Source organism: Chrysochloris asiatica, unplaced genomic scaffold, assembly GCF_000296735.1.
Source record: "Chrysochloris asiatica unplaced genomic scaffold, ChrAsi1.0 scaffold00170, whole genome shotgun sequence".
NCBI lineage: Eukaryota > Metazoa > Chordata > Mammalia > Afrosoricida > Chrysochloridae > Chrysochloris > Chrysochloris asiatica.
This window is the reverse complement of record NW_006408688.1, coordinates 1,123,424-1,137,686: the sequence shown is the minus strand read 5'-3', so window position 1 is coordinate 1,137,686 and position 14,263 is coordinate 1,123,424. Positions and strand designations below refer to the sequence as shown.

General features: G+C 39.1%; 1 protein-coding gene and 1 pseudogene across 1 annotated transcript in view; both read right to left on the bottom strand.

Moving 5' to 3' along the window:
- Nucleotides 1-14,263, bottom strand: part of TRHDE (thyrotropin-releasing hormone degrading enzyme) — a 798,400-nt gene that overhangs the window by 400,028 nt on the left and 384,109 nt on the right. The window lies entirely within an intron of this gene.
- LOC102834882 lies at nucleotides 2,084-3,819 on the bottom strand (annotated as a pseudogene).

The following is a 14,263-nucleotide window of genomic DNA, read 5'->3' as shown; positions in this document are numbered from 1 at the left end:
ACCCAGGATCGGACATTGTTTCGTTCTTCTGTGCATGGGGTCACTATGAGTCGGTTCTGACTCATTGGCACCTGACAACAACAACAATGTACCAGAGCTCCTTGTAGGCATATGGATATTATCCTATTACCGACAGTGTTATACTTCAAGAAAGATCTTGATATGTTCTTTTTGATGATGAATGCAACACCATTCCTGTTTAATTTGTCATTCCCGGTATAGTAAGTTATGTCATTGTCTGATTCAAAATAGTCAAACCAGTTCATTTCAGCTCACTAATGCATATGATATTGATATTTGTGCATTATATTTCATTTTTGATAAATCCCAATGTTCCTAGATTTATACTTTGTATGCTCCATGTTCCAATTATTAATGGATCTTACAGATGCTTCTCTTCATTTTGAGTTGTGCCTCATCAGCAAATTTGTGTCCAGAAGGCTTACTCCATTCACCTTGCACTTCAAACTGGCCATGAGTGCTTATCCTATAGTAACACACCAGGATGCCCTTATTTTCATGGGCCATGATTAAACCGTTTTGAACTATTCCAAGGTCCTGGTTCAAATTCACCAAACAGTTAAAAGAACATAAAAAAGTCTTGCAGTTTCAGTTTGGCCACCTGCTTAGTGTTTACTGGGAATGTTCTAGATGATTCTAGTATGTTTCTCTCAAGTATATTAAAAAAAAAAAAAATGGATAGAAGTAAAGGGAAGAATTCTCATCCAAATAAATTTCTTTATTTTTTCATTATTTTATTTCAATTAGTACCAATGAAATAATATCATTACTTTTTATTTGTCATAAGCATTGGCTTTATGATCTTGTTTATCCTGGTGTGGTGCTGTGGGCTAATGCGTCAGACTGCAAAGTCATTTGAACTGCTAAGTCAGTGGCTCAAGCTCACCAGGGGCTCCTTGGAAATTCTATACAGGGTCGCTATGGGTCGGAATCGACTCGATGGCACTTAACAACAACATGGGGGGGGGGTTATATTCAACATATATGTGTTGTATTTGGCCTAAAATCATTAAAAGAAATGTAATTTCTTACGGTTCTCTGGAAATAAGAAAATACCTATAACAGCTGTCAAACCTGGTATTAGTTATATTTTATGATTCTCCTTGTAACTTAAATAGTTTTTAACAGATTCTCTTCCAGAAGGATTAATAAGAAGCTGCACTGCTCCTCAGACTTTTCCCACACCTCCTGCCATTTCTCCTTTCCTGGCTGTCCAGCTCAATGTCAACTACCTTCTGTATAGCAATGATGGAGTGCCTCATCCAGAGATACTAATCACCAGAGGCTTCGGTAGAAAGAGCATGTCAGTCATCATGGGGGCAGGGACAAGGAAAGCAGAGGAAGTATGAGCAGTCTTCAGATTAGGAACAAGTTCTCTTTTAAGTATAATTTGTACGTAAACTAGAAGAGTTAGGGATAGTTCAGTTACTCAAACATTTGTCTTAACGTTTTCCTACGCATAAAAAGTGTTTAAGAAACACTTCCAGATACACTCAAATATTTTAACGTAATAATACATTATTAACAATATTGTTTTATGTGCATTGCAAGTAGTGCCCATTTATTATTATGAACCATTGTAGGTACCTTGAATTGTTAATGTAATAGGTTTTACAAGGTTGGTTAGCAACTACAGGTTATATGTAAATTAAAATTGAAAAATTGAAAAATATCAGGTTATTTATTTATTTTGGTTTTCTTTTCTTTAATTGTATTTAATCTTGTTATCACACGTGCTGGCAGAAGCTTGATGTTCCGACTCTAGAGGGATCTGAATTCAAATCAGCTCTGCTCCAAGCACAAAGCAGAAGTGACCACATAATCATAAAAAAACCTCAGGCCTGTTTGGCACTATACATACAATTGGGATAATAAACCAGGGAGGCTTCCCCTGGCCCCCAGGCCCAGAGCCCGCCCACTGAAATAACTACTCGCTTTGTAAAGAAACTGGAATATGTTGCGGGAGTTCTAGATTCAGAAGACTAAAAAAGCACATGGTATGGGTGTCTGACAAGGACCCCTATACCCGCCTGCCCCTAGTCCTGCCCTCCTCGGCCAGCATCTACATGGCCTCAAACTCCTCAATCCTCTGCTTCGTGTTGCCCTGCCGGATCTGCCGCAGCGTTTTGTACTTGTCGCGGCCTTGCTGCATGTTCTCGTTGTGGATGATGTCGTTGTGGGTCCTCTTATTTTCGTCTCTGGCCTGGGACAGCTCGTTGGTCAATGTCCGCAGCTGCCGCTGCACACGCTCATTCTTCTCGGCCTCGGTGATCCACTTCTCCTCATTGCGGGGTCGTCCATGATGCCCTCACTGGAGAGGTTGGCGCTGTAGCCCGTGTATTCAGTGCCCTCCTCCTGCAGGTTCTCCTGCACGTGGTAATTCACCGGCTCGTACACAGGAGGCGGGGGCGGCGGGGGAGCGGTCATCACCAGGTGCAGCTCCTCCTTGGTTTTCACCAGGTCGTCCTGGGCCTCTTTGGCCCGGTGCTGCCATTCCTCCACTTCATCCTCCTTGCGCCGTTGAGCCTCCTACAGCAGGGCAATCTTGGCTGTGTACTCGGCGAGCTCAGCGGCCAGCTGCTCCTGGCTCTTTATCTGATCCACGGCTTGCGGCCATGCGGTCAGCCTCCAAGCGTTTGGCCTCCTCCTGGGCACGCTTCCTCTCCTCCTCCAGCTGCAGGGCTCTCTGGATCCGGTTGGAGAGTTCTTTCTAGGCCTTCTTGGTTTTCTGCTCATAGTCCTGCAGCCTCATCATCAGCTCCTCCTTCTCCCGCATCATCTGCTCCTTTTCTCGCTCTGCTCCACGGTCTGTCTCCTCTTCTCCGTCTCCAACTGTTGCCGCTCCAGCTGCTTCTGGTGTTTCTCCTCCCGGGCCTGAACATTCATCTGCTGCACCTCAATGGTGTCAGGCTTGCGGTGGCACATGTACAGCTTGTGGTTGCCCATGCAGAGCTGCTGGATCCGCTTGTTAATCCTCAGGCGGGGGTAGTAAAATACAAAGTCAGGTGCCTTCTTGTCGATGGGCTTAATGACAAACTTCTTGTCATTGAACGAGATGTTTCTGATTTCACTCCAAGGGAAGCCAATCTTTGGGGTTAACTTATCGTCTTTCTCATAAATGTTCAGCCCCAGGGCATCGACTCCAAGCCAAAGGTCTGCTCCTTTCTTGTTTTTGATCTCAAAATAGTTGATTCCATACATATCCAGGTCTTGAGCGATCTTCAGGTATTCCAACATGGCACTGTCTCTGAGCATCCCTCGGTGCTCAGCATGCCACACCTGGATGCGGTCCTCCCACTGGTCCCATGTGAGCTTGTGCTGGTCCATCACTTTTTGGGGGATCAAGCGCTCGGAGCTGAGGTACCCAGACTTGTGCATCTCTTTGTTGTAGTCTCCAAATTTGGCCTGCACGGCGTAGGAGCCCAGGAGCACTGCCGTCTCCGGGGGACAGTAAATCTCGTCGCTCAGAATCCCGTCCTTCATTTGGAGAAAGAAGAGCTTCTGCGTGATGTCTTGGATGAGCTCCTCGGACATGTCCTCCAGGTAGAACTTGGAGCGGAACTTGAATTGCAGGGGGTTCTCCTTCCTGAGCTCCTGGGCAGACACCTTTTTATCAAGTTTCAACCAAGTAGGAAATCCTTTATTATCCACATACTGGAGACCAAAGTACCACACTTCCCTTAAGCCAATAGTCTTAACCACCTGATCGAAAAGCTGCTTCCCAGTGGTGTTTGGCTGGATGGCGAACTCCAGCTCCGCATCCATGGTGGTGACCCGGACATTGATTGGTTTCGGCATTTTCGATTCCTGGGCGGGGGTTCTTCTCACTCCTTCGGAAATTCAACTCTCAGCAGCAGCAGCACCCGAAGGGACCCTCCCAATCTGGAACTCGAGGAAACGGAACACACAGATAAGGAAGCTCCTCCGCCGCGCACTGAGACGCTGGCCGCCCCGCGCGCCTTCGCTTAAGAACCACAATATCAGGTTATTTTATTTCCGTTTCAGTCAAACAACAATTTACCTCTTTCCTTGCAAATTATTATATTACTTCAATAATAAAAAGGTAAAAAGTTTATATGAGAGGATGGGAAGTGACAATTAAGAAACAAAACAAAACAAAAAACCCCAGCAAGAATCAAACAGAAGAAACTCACCCCATCTAAACTGAAATGGAATCCCTTTGAGGCCTGTGGATTAATGTGCTGGGCTGCAAGGTCGATTTGAAAGGTAAGGTTGTCGGTTCAAGCTCACCCTATTCCTCACAAACCCTATACAGTGTTGCTATGAGTTGGAACCCATGCAAAGACACTTAGCAACAACAAACTGCAAATAGTTAAAATGTATCTGTCATTTCTTTTTCTTTAAACTGTTACTACCTTTGTTATTGTTGTTAAGTGCCGTCGAGTCGGTTCCGACCCATAGCGACCCTGTACAGGGTTTCCAAAAGTAGTAAAATCTAAAGCAAGAACAAGGAACTAAGGAAAATAGCATTTTGATGTTTCCTGATTCATCCTGAATTTTCTTCATTCCAGAAATTAAAAATGGACATGAATATTCTTCATCCCCACAAAATCACCAAGTGTATGCTATTTACTAACCAAATCATTTGTTACTCTCCTTGATTAAAATCCATTTTTCATATTCACATTTCTATCCTGTTCAGTAACAGTGAAGGCATAATGTCATTTGAGTTCTAATAATTGATGTGCTGTTTGCCATCATTAACAAATATTTATTGAGCACCAACCTGTATCAGACCCTGTACTAGGTGAGATGTTTCCCCTGATGCTTTGAGCACACTGTAGCTTCCACTGATTTTCAACCCTGAATGCTAGTCAGGCTGCCCAGAACTAAATTCTGAATCTGCCACGTACTGTCATTGTTTTAATCTCCCTGTGCCTCAGTTCCCATATTGATAAAAATAGGATAATCTACTATATATGTCATAGGTTTATTATGAAGGTTCAATTACTCACTAATGTGCTAGCATACAATATGTGTTCAGAATATTTTGTGTTGTTGTTAAATGTCGTTGAGTTGGTTCCAACTCACAGTGACCTTGTATAGGGTTTCCAAGGATTGACTGGTGAGTTTGAACCACCAACCTTGTGATTCATACCAACCTTGCAGTCCAGTGCTTTATCCCACAGTCCCACACCAGGATACAGCATATTTTAGCTAGGATTATCAACATGAATTGAGGGAAGTAAATATATTTCTGGTTCTTCTATAAGAAAAAAAAAAATCAAGTTATCTAAGATGTAAGCTTATTCTCAAAAACATATATTTAAAAATTCAATAGTTCTATCAGAGGAAATAAAGTGGCAAGAATGAAGAAAGGAGTGGTAAAATTCAGCATGGAGTTGAATTTGTTAATTCTGAAAACCATGTGTATAACGATGAATTAAAATTTAACTTTTGAAGATGTCAAACATCCTGAGTCCAAAAAATGATAAAACCATACAATGAGCTAAAAGTGACAATCATAGCATAAAATTTTCCTGATTCTGACTTTTAATGAGTTATTTTCAATATATATAATAGGAAACACTTATATTACATGCTTTCTTATTGGACAAAAACTAGAGAGGTCTTGAGAACAAGAAAATATGAGTAATAGGCTTGTTTTAACAGCTGAAATACTAGATGGGGTAAGGCTGAATTATCATGTGACATAAGACTTGAAAAATGTATGAGAGCGGGACAGAGAAGCATCAACTTTGATTTTACTTAAAGATAAGGAAGGGTTAGAAGACACATTAATAATAACCATTCTCATAAAAGGTTGACCCAGGACTGGGCAGTGTTTCGTTCTGTTGTAATTGGGTTGCTATGAATCGGTACCAACTCGATGGTACCTACCAACAGCAATAGCAATTCTCATAAAGTGTTCATTTTCTGTTCTAAGTCCTTGAATTATTATATTAACATGTTTAAACCTCATTAACAAACCTAATTCATAAAAAAATAAAACTCATTGCCACTGAGTCAATTCTGTCTCTACGCCCTAGACATTCCCTCTTATATCTGGTAGCCATCAAAAAAAGTTTTTTTGTATGTTTAAACCTTTTCTTGACTTTTTATAATAATATTGTTGAGTGCTGTTGAATCAGTTTTGACTCATACTGGCCATGTACAGGGCTTCCAAGGAACAGCTGATGGGTTTGAACTGCTGACCTTGTGGTGATCCTACCAGGATCCATAATAGTTGCCAGCCATAATAGTCTCATAAAATAGCTGTCCTTTTGTGATTAACTTATTTCACTTAGAATAATGTCCTTCAGATTCTCCTGTGTTCTGGGATGTTTCATGGATTCGTCATTATTCTTTAAGTGGCATAGTATTAAATTATATGTATATATCCTACTTCATCAATTTCTCCATTAATGAGCACCTAGGTTTTTCACATCTTTCTACCATTGTGAATAATGCTGTGATGAATATGGGCGTGTCACAGCTCTAATTTCTCTAGGGTATAAACCAAGTTAGAACTGGTGCGGACCAGGGGAATCCGACTGTTTAATTAAAACAAAGCATCGCGAAGGCCTGCGGCGGGTGTTGACGCGATGTGATTTCTGCCCAGTGCTCTGAATGTCAAAGTGAAGAAATTCAATGAAGCGCGGGTAAACGGCGGGAGTAACTATGACTCTCTTAAGGTAGCCAAATGCCTCGTCATCTAATTAGTGACGCGCATGAATGGATGAACGAGATTCCCACTGTCCCTACCTACTATCCAGCGAAACCACAGCCAAGGGAACGGGTTTGGCGGAATCAGCGGGAAAAGAAGACCCTGTTGCGCTTCTGGCACGGTGAAGAGACATGAGAGGTGTAGGAGTGGGATTGCTGGGTCATATGGGATTTCTATTTCCAATTTTTTAAGGATGTGCCATACTGTTTTCCATAATGGTTAGAGCATTTTAAAGTCTTACCAGCTGTGTATGAGAGTTCCATCTCAACACCCTCTCCAACAGTTGTGGCACTGTAGGATAAGCACTGGACTGCTAACTACAAGGTTGGCAGTTCAAGCTCACCAGCCCCTCCTTGGAAAACCCTATGCAGGGTCACTATGTGTGAGAACTGACTCAACAGCACTTAACAGCAACAATTATTGCTGAGGTGAGATGATGTGTCATTGTTAATTTAATTTGTATCTATATAAAAAAGTCTGTGAGTTTTGGTGCGGCGCTGTGGGTTAATGCATCAGACTGCAAAGCTGTTTGAACTGAAAGGTTGGCAGTACAAGCTCACCAGGTGCTCCTCAGAAACCCAGCTGCTATACAGGGTCACTATGGGTCGGAACCCACTCAATGGCACTTAACAACACAACATAATGGAGTCCTGGAGTTCTGTGTGGTGCTGTAAGTTAATGTGCTGGACTGCAAAGTCGGTTTGATGTGCAAGGTCAGCTGTTCGAATTCACCAGCCACTCCTTGGAAACCCTATACAGGGTCGCTATGGGTCGGAACCGACTTGATGGCACTTACCAACAACAACAATAGAGTCCTGGTGTAGCACCGTAGGATACGCACTGGTCTGCTAAACCACAAGGTTGGTGGTTCAAATCCACCAGACACTCCTTGGAATCCCTATACAGGGTCGCTATGAGTCAGAATAAATTGACAACAATGGATAATAATAAAATAGTTTGCTTACTTTGAAAAAAAACCATCAGAAAAGACCAGTAGTTAGAAAAGAATACCATTTCTTTTATCATTGGCAAAGTAGAAGGCCAGTAAAAATGAGGGAAGTTCACAATGAGATGAGGGACACTAGTGATAACAATGGACTCAAATGTTCATGACTAAGACACAGAGCAGGTACTGGGTCATTCTTTTATACATATGATCCCTGTAAGTCAGAGCAGAATCAATGGAGAACGACAACTATTATTTTTTAAGTCCCATTTATATGAAGGGACAGAGAGAGGTTAAGTAAACTTTCTGAAGAATATACTAGATCCAGTAAGGACTGTAGTCAGGAATTGTGTTAGTCTGACTCTTAGTCACTCTACTACACTGCCACCCTCAAATGTAAGTGGCTTAAGTAATTAACTTGACAAGGGTTGAATTCAAAAATATTTGAAAATAGATAATACAGTGAGTGCTTCGGGGTGTATTCAATCAGATATTAATACAAAGTTAATATGTAAAAGGCAGTCATTGCATGTTAAAAATTTGCTTTAATATTCTAGGATCTGTGAAGTTCATGGGATGATTGATTATGATATTTAAGAATGGACATTATACTGTACTCTATTCCCTGGTGTGGACCTGTAAGATAAGCACTAGACTACTAACCGCAAGGTCGTCAGTTCAAATCTACCAGCCACTCCACAGAAACCCTCTACAAGGTCATTATGAATCAGATCTGACTCACTAAACGCACGTAACAGCAACAACATGCTTCCTGGATAGCACCAAATAGAATATGTTTCAAAAGGGAACATAACAACAGAGTTCCGATGAATTACTCTGTTCTTTAACTACTCAATTTTACTGAAGGTTCAAGTATGCTATATTCAGGAGTGTAGAACTGGCTGATTTTCTCTAATATCACAGAAGAAAGCATTAGTACTTGTACCCAGTCTCTATATTACTATTGGGCCTGACTTCATAGGAACACTGTGAAGCCTAAGAAATAAATAAAACAAAACATCATTATTTTCTAGTAGGATTTCAAAACAATACCTGTGAAGTAATTGTTTATAATGTCTTTATTTAAAGGACATTTTAAATTTAAATGGATTTGAATTATTATCATCAAGTAAGACTAAAATGCAACAGGAAAAAAGAAAGAAACAATGATTGGTTAAGTAGAACTAGCTGGTGAATTTGATCATGAATAGAAATAAGGCTGGCCATAGTCCATATCTTTATTAATAACCTGAAAAAAGGACTATAACATGCTAATTAAACCTATAAATGCAACTAAATTCACATGGTATTTCCAAAGGTTAAGCTAGGACAAATGTTAAAAAAAAAGAAAAAGAAAAAGTATTTTCTCTTCACCTTAAGGAAAATATTTTTAATAAGTAGAAGTACTGTCATAAACTCTCACTCAAAGCATCATCAATTATCATCGAACAGAGATGCTCTTTAAGTAAAGGTCAAACTCCACATAATAAAAAATGGGGGAGCACACACATGGCCCTGGCTTTAAGAAAGGCTTCACCATTTACATTTTCATTTAGTGTAAAAATCCTCCTTCTCATTTTTATTGGTCAAGGGGGAAAAGATATGAACAAGTAAAAAAATAAATGTTCACCTTTATCATTTATACTTCCCCCACCCTTTCTGAATTAATGAACCAGAAACTCTCTGTTTGCAAGTAATAACATAATTATGTCCTTGGGAACTGGTTTTTATATTGCAGCTATTTATTCTCTTACCTATCAGGTCATTAGTTCAGAATTATATGTTTCTCTTGTATCAGCTGATAATAATAAATTCTTATACTGCATCCTGAAAGAACTATGAAAAATGCCATTTAACCACTTCATTCAGAGCCTAGACAATGAAACAGTGCATTGAGGAAATTTTCAACAAGAAATGATGATCCACTTTAGTTAAATTTTCATTCAAATATGTTGAATTGAGTGATTTAGGAGTGGTCTTCTAAGAAAAGCAGGACAGTAATATTACTGTCATAAAATTCTTTTATTTTTTATCTCATGTTTGAATCCAGTGTATAACACACTGATTTAGAAAAAACTTCAAGAGAATCCTTCAGTCCTAAATAGCTGCTCACCCCAGTTTTGGAAGGATTGGTCTAATTCTCAGCAGAGGAAGCTTACAATTTAAATACTACCAATGTCAATGAATGGATGCCATAAAGACACCAGTTCAATCAAGACTAAATCCTTGTTGCATTTGAAAGGAAGGCTGGTGTGACACTGGAGGATAATGTACTGAACTACAAGGTCAGTTTGAATCCTAAGGTTGGTGGTTCAAACACCAGCAACTCCTAAGAAACCCTATAAAAGGTTGTTATAAGTCAGAAACCAACTTGGTGGCACTTAACAACAGCCATCTTTTAGCAAGTTGTTGTTGTTGTTGTTGTTGTTGTTAGGTGCTATCAAGTCAGTTCCAACTCATAAGGACCCTAAGGGTAACAGAACATAGGCATTACCCAGCTATATAGCCTCAAAATTGTTACATTTGAGCTCATATATATTTGCCCCATATCAATCTATCTCATTGGGGTTCTTACTCTTTTTCAGTACCCTGCCTTCCACTTTACCAAACATGATGTTTTACTCTAGGGACTGGTTCTTCCTGAAATTTATCTAAAGTACAAGAAGTCTCACTATCATCATTTCTAAGAACCAATCCAATCGTACGTTTTAGAAAACAAATTTGTTTGTTCTTCTGGCAATCAACAGTACTTCTAATATTCTTCACCAATAAAACAATCCAAATGAATTGTCGCTTTTACAGCCTTCCTTATTCACTGTGCAGCTTTCACATGCATATGAGCCAACTGAAACTAACCTGGCATAGGTCATGTGTATCTTAGTCCGCAAAGGGGTATTTTTGCTCTTTAAAACTTTAAAGAATTATTTTACAGCAGATTTGCCTAATGGGATATGTTTTTTATTTTATTTTATTTTTTTACTGCTGCTTCCATGAGCATTGATTGTGGATCTGAGCAAAATTAAGTCTTTGATCATTTCAATCTTTTCTCAATTTATCATGATACAATAATAATGTATGTTTCACAGACTGCTGCTTTCTCTAGATTGAGATGCAATCCATACTGAAGGCTATAGTCTTTGATTTTCATCAGTAATTACTTCTTCCACTTCACTTCCAGCTGACAAGTTGTGTCATCTGCATATCACAGGTTGTCAATGAGTCTTCCTCTGATTCTGATGCCATGTGCTTCTTCATATAATCCAGTTTCTCATGTTATTTGCTCAGCATGCAGACTGAATAAGCATGGTAAAAGGATATAATCCTAGTGCACACCTTTCCTAATTTTAAATCATTCAGTATTCCCTTGTTCTGTTTAAATGACTGTCTCTTGGTCTGGGTACAGTTCTTCATGAGCACATTTAAAGGATCTGGAATACCCATTCTTCGCAATGTTATCCATAGCTTGTAATGACCAGCATGTAGAAAGCCTTTGCATAATCACTAAACAAGAGGTAAACATCTTTCTGGTATTCTGTGCTTTCAGCCAAGATCCTTCTGATGTCAGCAATGGTATCCCTCATTCCACGTCCTCATCTGAATCCAGCTTAGACCTCGGGCAATTCTCTGTTGATGTACTATTAAAGCCATTTTTGAGTTAGCAAAGTTTTACTTGTATGTGATATCAATGATCTTGTCAGATGATTTCCTCATTCAGTTGGGTCTTTTCTCTTAGGAATGGACACAAATATGGATCTCTTTCAATCAGTTGGTCAGGTAGCTGTATTCAAAATTTCTTGGCATAGATGAGGTGCCTCCAATGCTGCATCAGTTTGCTGAAAGATTTTAATATGTATTCCCTCAATTCCAGAAGCCTTGTTATTTACCAATGCTTTCAGTGCATCTTGGATTTTTTTTCCTTCAGTGTCACTAGCTCTTAATCATATTCTACCTCTTGAAAGATAGAACATTGACCATTTTTTTATGGTACAGTGACTGTGTATACTCCTTCCATCTTCTTTTTGATGCTTTCTGCATCATTTGATTATAAGCGCATAGAATCCTTTAATATTTCAAGTTGATAATTGAATTCTGTCTTCAGTTGAAAAATGCTGAGTCTGTTCTTTCCTTTTGGTTTTCTAACTCCAGGTCTTTGCACATTTCATGATAATACTTGACTTTGTCATCTCAAGATGCCCTTTGAAATTTTCTGTTCAGCTCTTTTACCGCCTCATAATCTCCATTGCTTTGGCATCTATATTCTGGAGAACAGGTTTCAGTCTCTTCTGACATCCAATTTTGGTATTTTCATTCTTTCAAGTCTACTTAATGACCTTTTGCTTTCTTCCTGTATGATATTCTTGATGTCATCCCCAAACTCTTCTGGTCTTCAGTCATTAGTGTATAGTGCATGGAATCTGTTCTTGAAATGATCTCTAAATTCAGGGGGGATATGCTCAAGTTCATATTTGGATTTGTTTAAATTAAAACTGTTGTGGACTTATTTTAATTCTCTTCCGCTTCTGCCTGAACTTGCATAAGAGCAGTTGATGTTCTTTTCCACAGTCAGCCCCTATTATTGTTTTGTCTGAAGATATTGAGCTTTTCCACAATTGCTTCCCACAGATGTAGTCAATATGCTTTCTGTGTATTTCACCTGGTGAGGTCCATGTGTATGGTCATCTTTTATGTTGTTTAAAAAGGTATTCACAAGGAATAAGTCATTGGTCTCTAAAAATTCCATCATAAGATCCCTGGTATCATTTCTATCACCAAGGCCATGTTTTCCATCTACTGATTTTTCCTCTTGGTTTCCAACCTTCACATTACAATCACCAACAATTATTAACATATGTTGATTATATGATTGATAAATTTCAGACTGAAGAAATTGGAAGAAACCTTCAGTTTCAACATCACTGGCTTTAGTGGTTGGTGCATGAATTTGAATATAGTGGTATTCACTTTTCTTCCTTGTTGGCATATGTATATTATATCACAGACAGCATTGTACTTCAATATAGATCTTTAAATGTTATTTTTAATGATGATTGTAATGCCATTCCCAGAAATGCCAACCGCATGATTTTCAGATTCAAAATGACCAGTATCAGTCCCTTTCAGCTCACTGATGCCTAGGATATCAATCCTTATGTGTTTCATTTCACTTAGGACAACTTCCAATTTTCCTAGATTCATACTTTGTATATCCCATATTCTGATAATCAATGGATGTTTTGACCTGCTGCTCCTCATTTTAAGTTGTGTCCCACCATCAAATGCAGGGACCCAAAGATTTAGTCCATTCGCATCATCACAGTCAACTCTTCTTTGAGAATGCAGCTGTTCCTGTCATAGTTTGAGTGCCTTCCAACCTGAGGGGATCATCTCCTGGCACTATATCTTAAAATATTCTGGTGCTATTCATAAAGATGCATCTTCTAGCACTTTATCTCACAATGTTCTGCTACTATTCACTGGGTTTTCAGTGGCTAAACAATCAGAAGTATTCTACTTCTCCTTCTTAGTAGTCTGTCATAGCTCAGTGGACACTTGTCCATTATGGGCAACCCTGCTGTTTCTTAAAATACCAGTTACATGACTTTCAGCATCACAGCAACATGCAAGCAAGCACAGTAAGACAAACTGACAAAAGAGTGGTGGTAAGAATTTGCCTGAAATTTAAAACAGGTGTATCCGTTGTTTCTTATTTAGCTTACTTCAGTGGAAAGAAAAAAGAAAAAAAAAAAAAAAAACTTGAAGCCTTTTCAATGATTTAAGAACTACATATGCAGCAAATTAAGGTGACTGTGACAAATTTGTTGCGAGTAGGGGTGGTTCAAAGTGATGGCACATTTACGTAAAATTGAAGGAGAGTTTCAGTGATGGCAATGTCCTATTCAAAATGGCAACTGCAGGCACTGCTTGAATGTGTGTGATTTCCTCCAGTCCTGCCAGTAATGCAATCGCACACATCAGGTTTTGGAAAGGGATTGCTCTACCTTTTCCACTTTTCCCAGTCCAGGGCTTTAACCTGCAATTTGTCCTTTTCTGATTATCTTGACAGATCACCCAAATTGTGAAAACTCTGCTCTGTTCCTGTTTCACTTCTTCACCCATGACAGAAAATGTTCAAGACTTGCATCAAAGTAGGAGTTTTCCATAGCAATATTTGTATCCTGGTACACCAGAATCAACTCAAAATGAATCACAGACTTAAACGTAGGAGTCAAAACTATAAATCTCCTGAAATGAATATTTAAAAAGGGAGTAAATCCTAATTACCTTGAATTAGTCAACACCTTCTTAGTTATAACTCTAAGAGCACAAGCACACAAAAGAAAAAATAAAGTTAGACTTCATCAATATTTTTTAAAAGAAAAGATAGCCTACAGGATGGAAGAAAGTATTTGCATATCTTATATCTGATAAAGGATTTGTAATTATATTATGCCAAGAACTTTTAAAACTCAGCAATTAAAAAATAAATGAATTAACCAATTTAAAAATGAACGAAGTATCTGAATACACATTTCTCCAAAATCAATACACAAAAGGCTAATAAGTACATGAAAATACACTCAACGTGTTTAGTCAGCAGAGAAATGTAC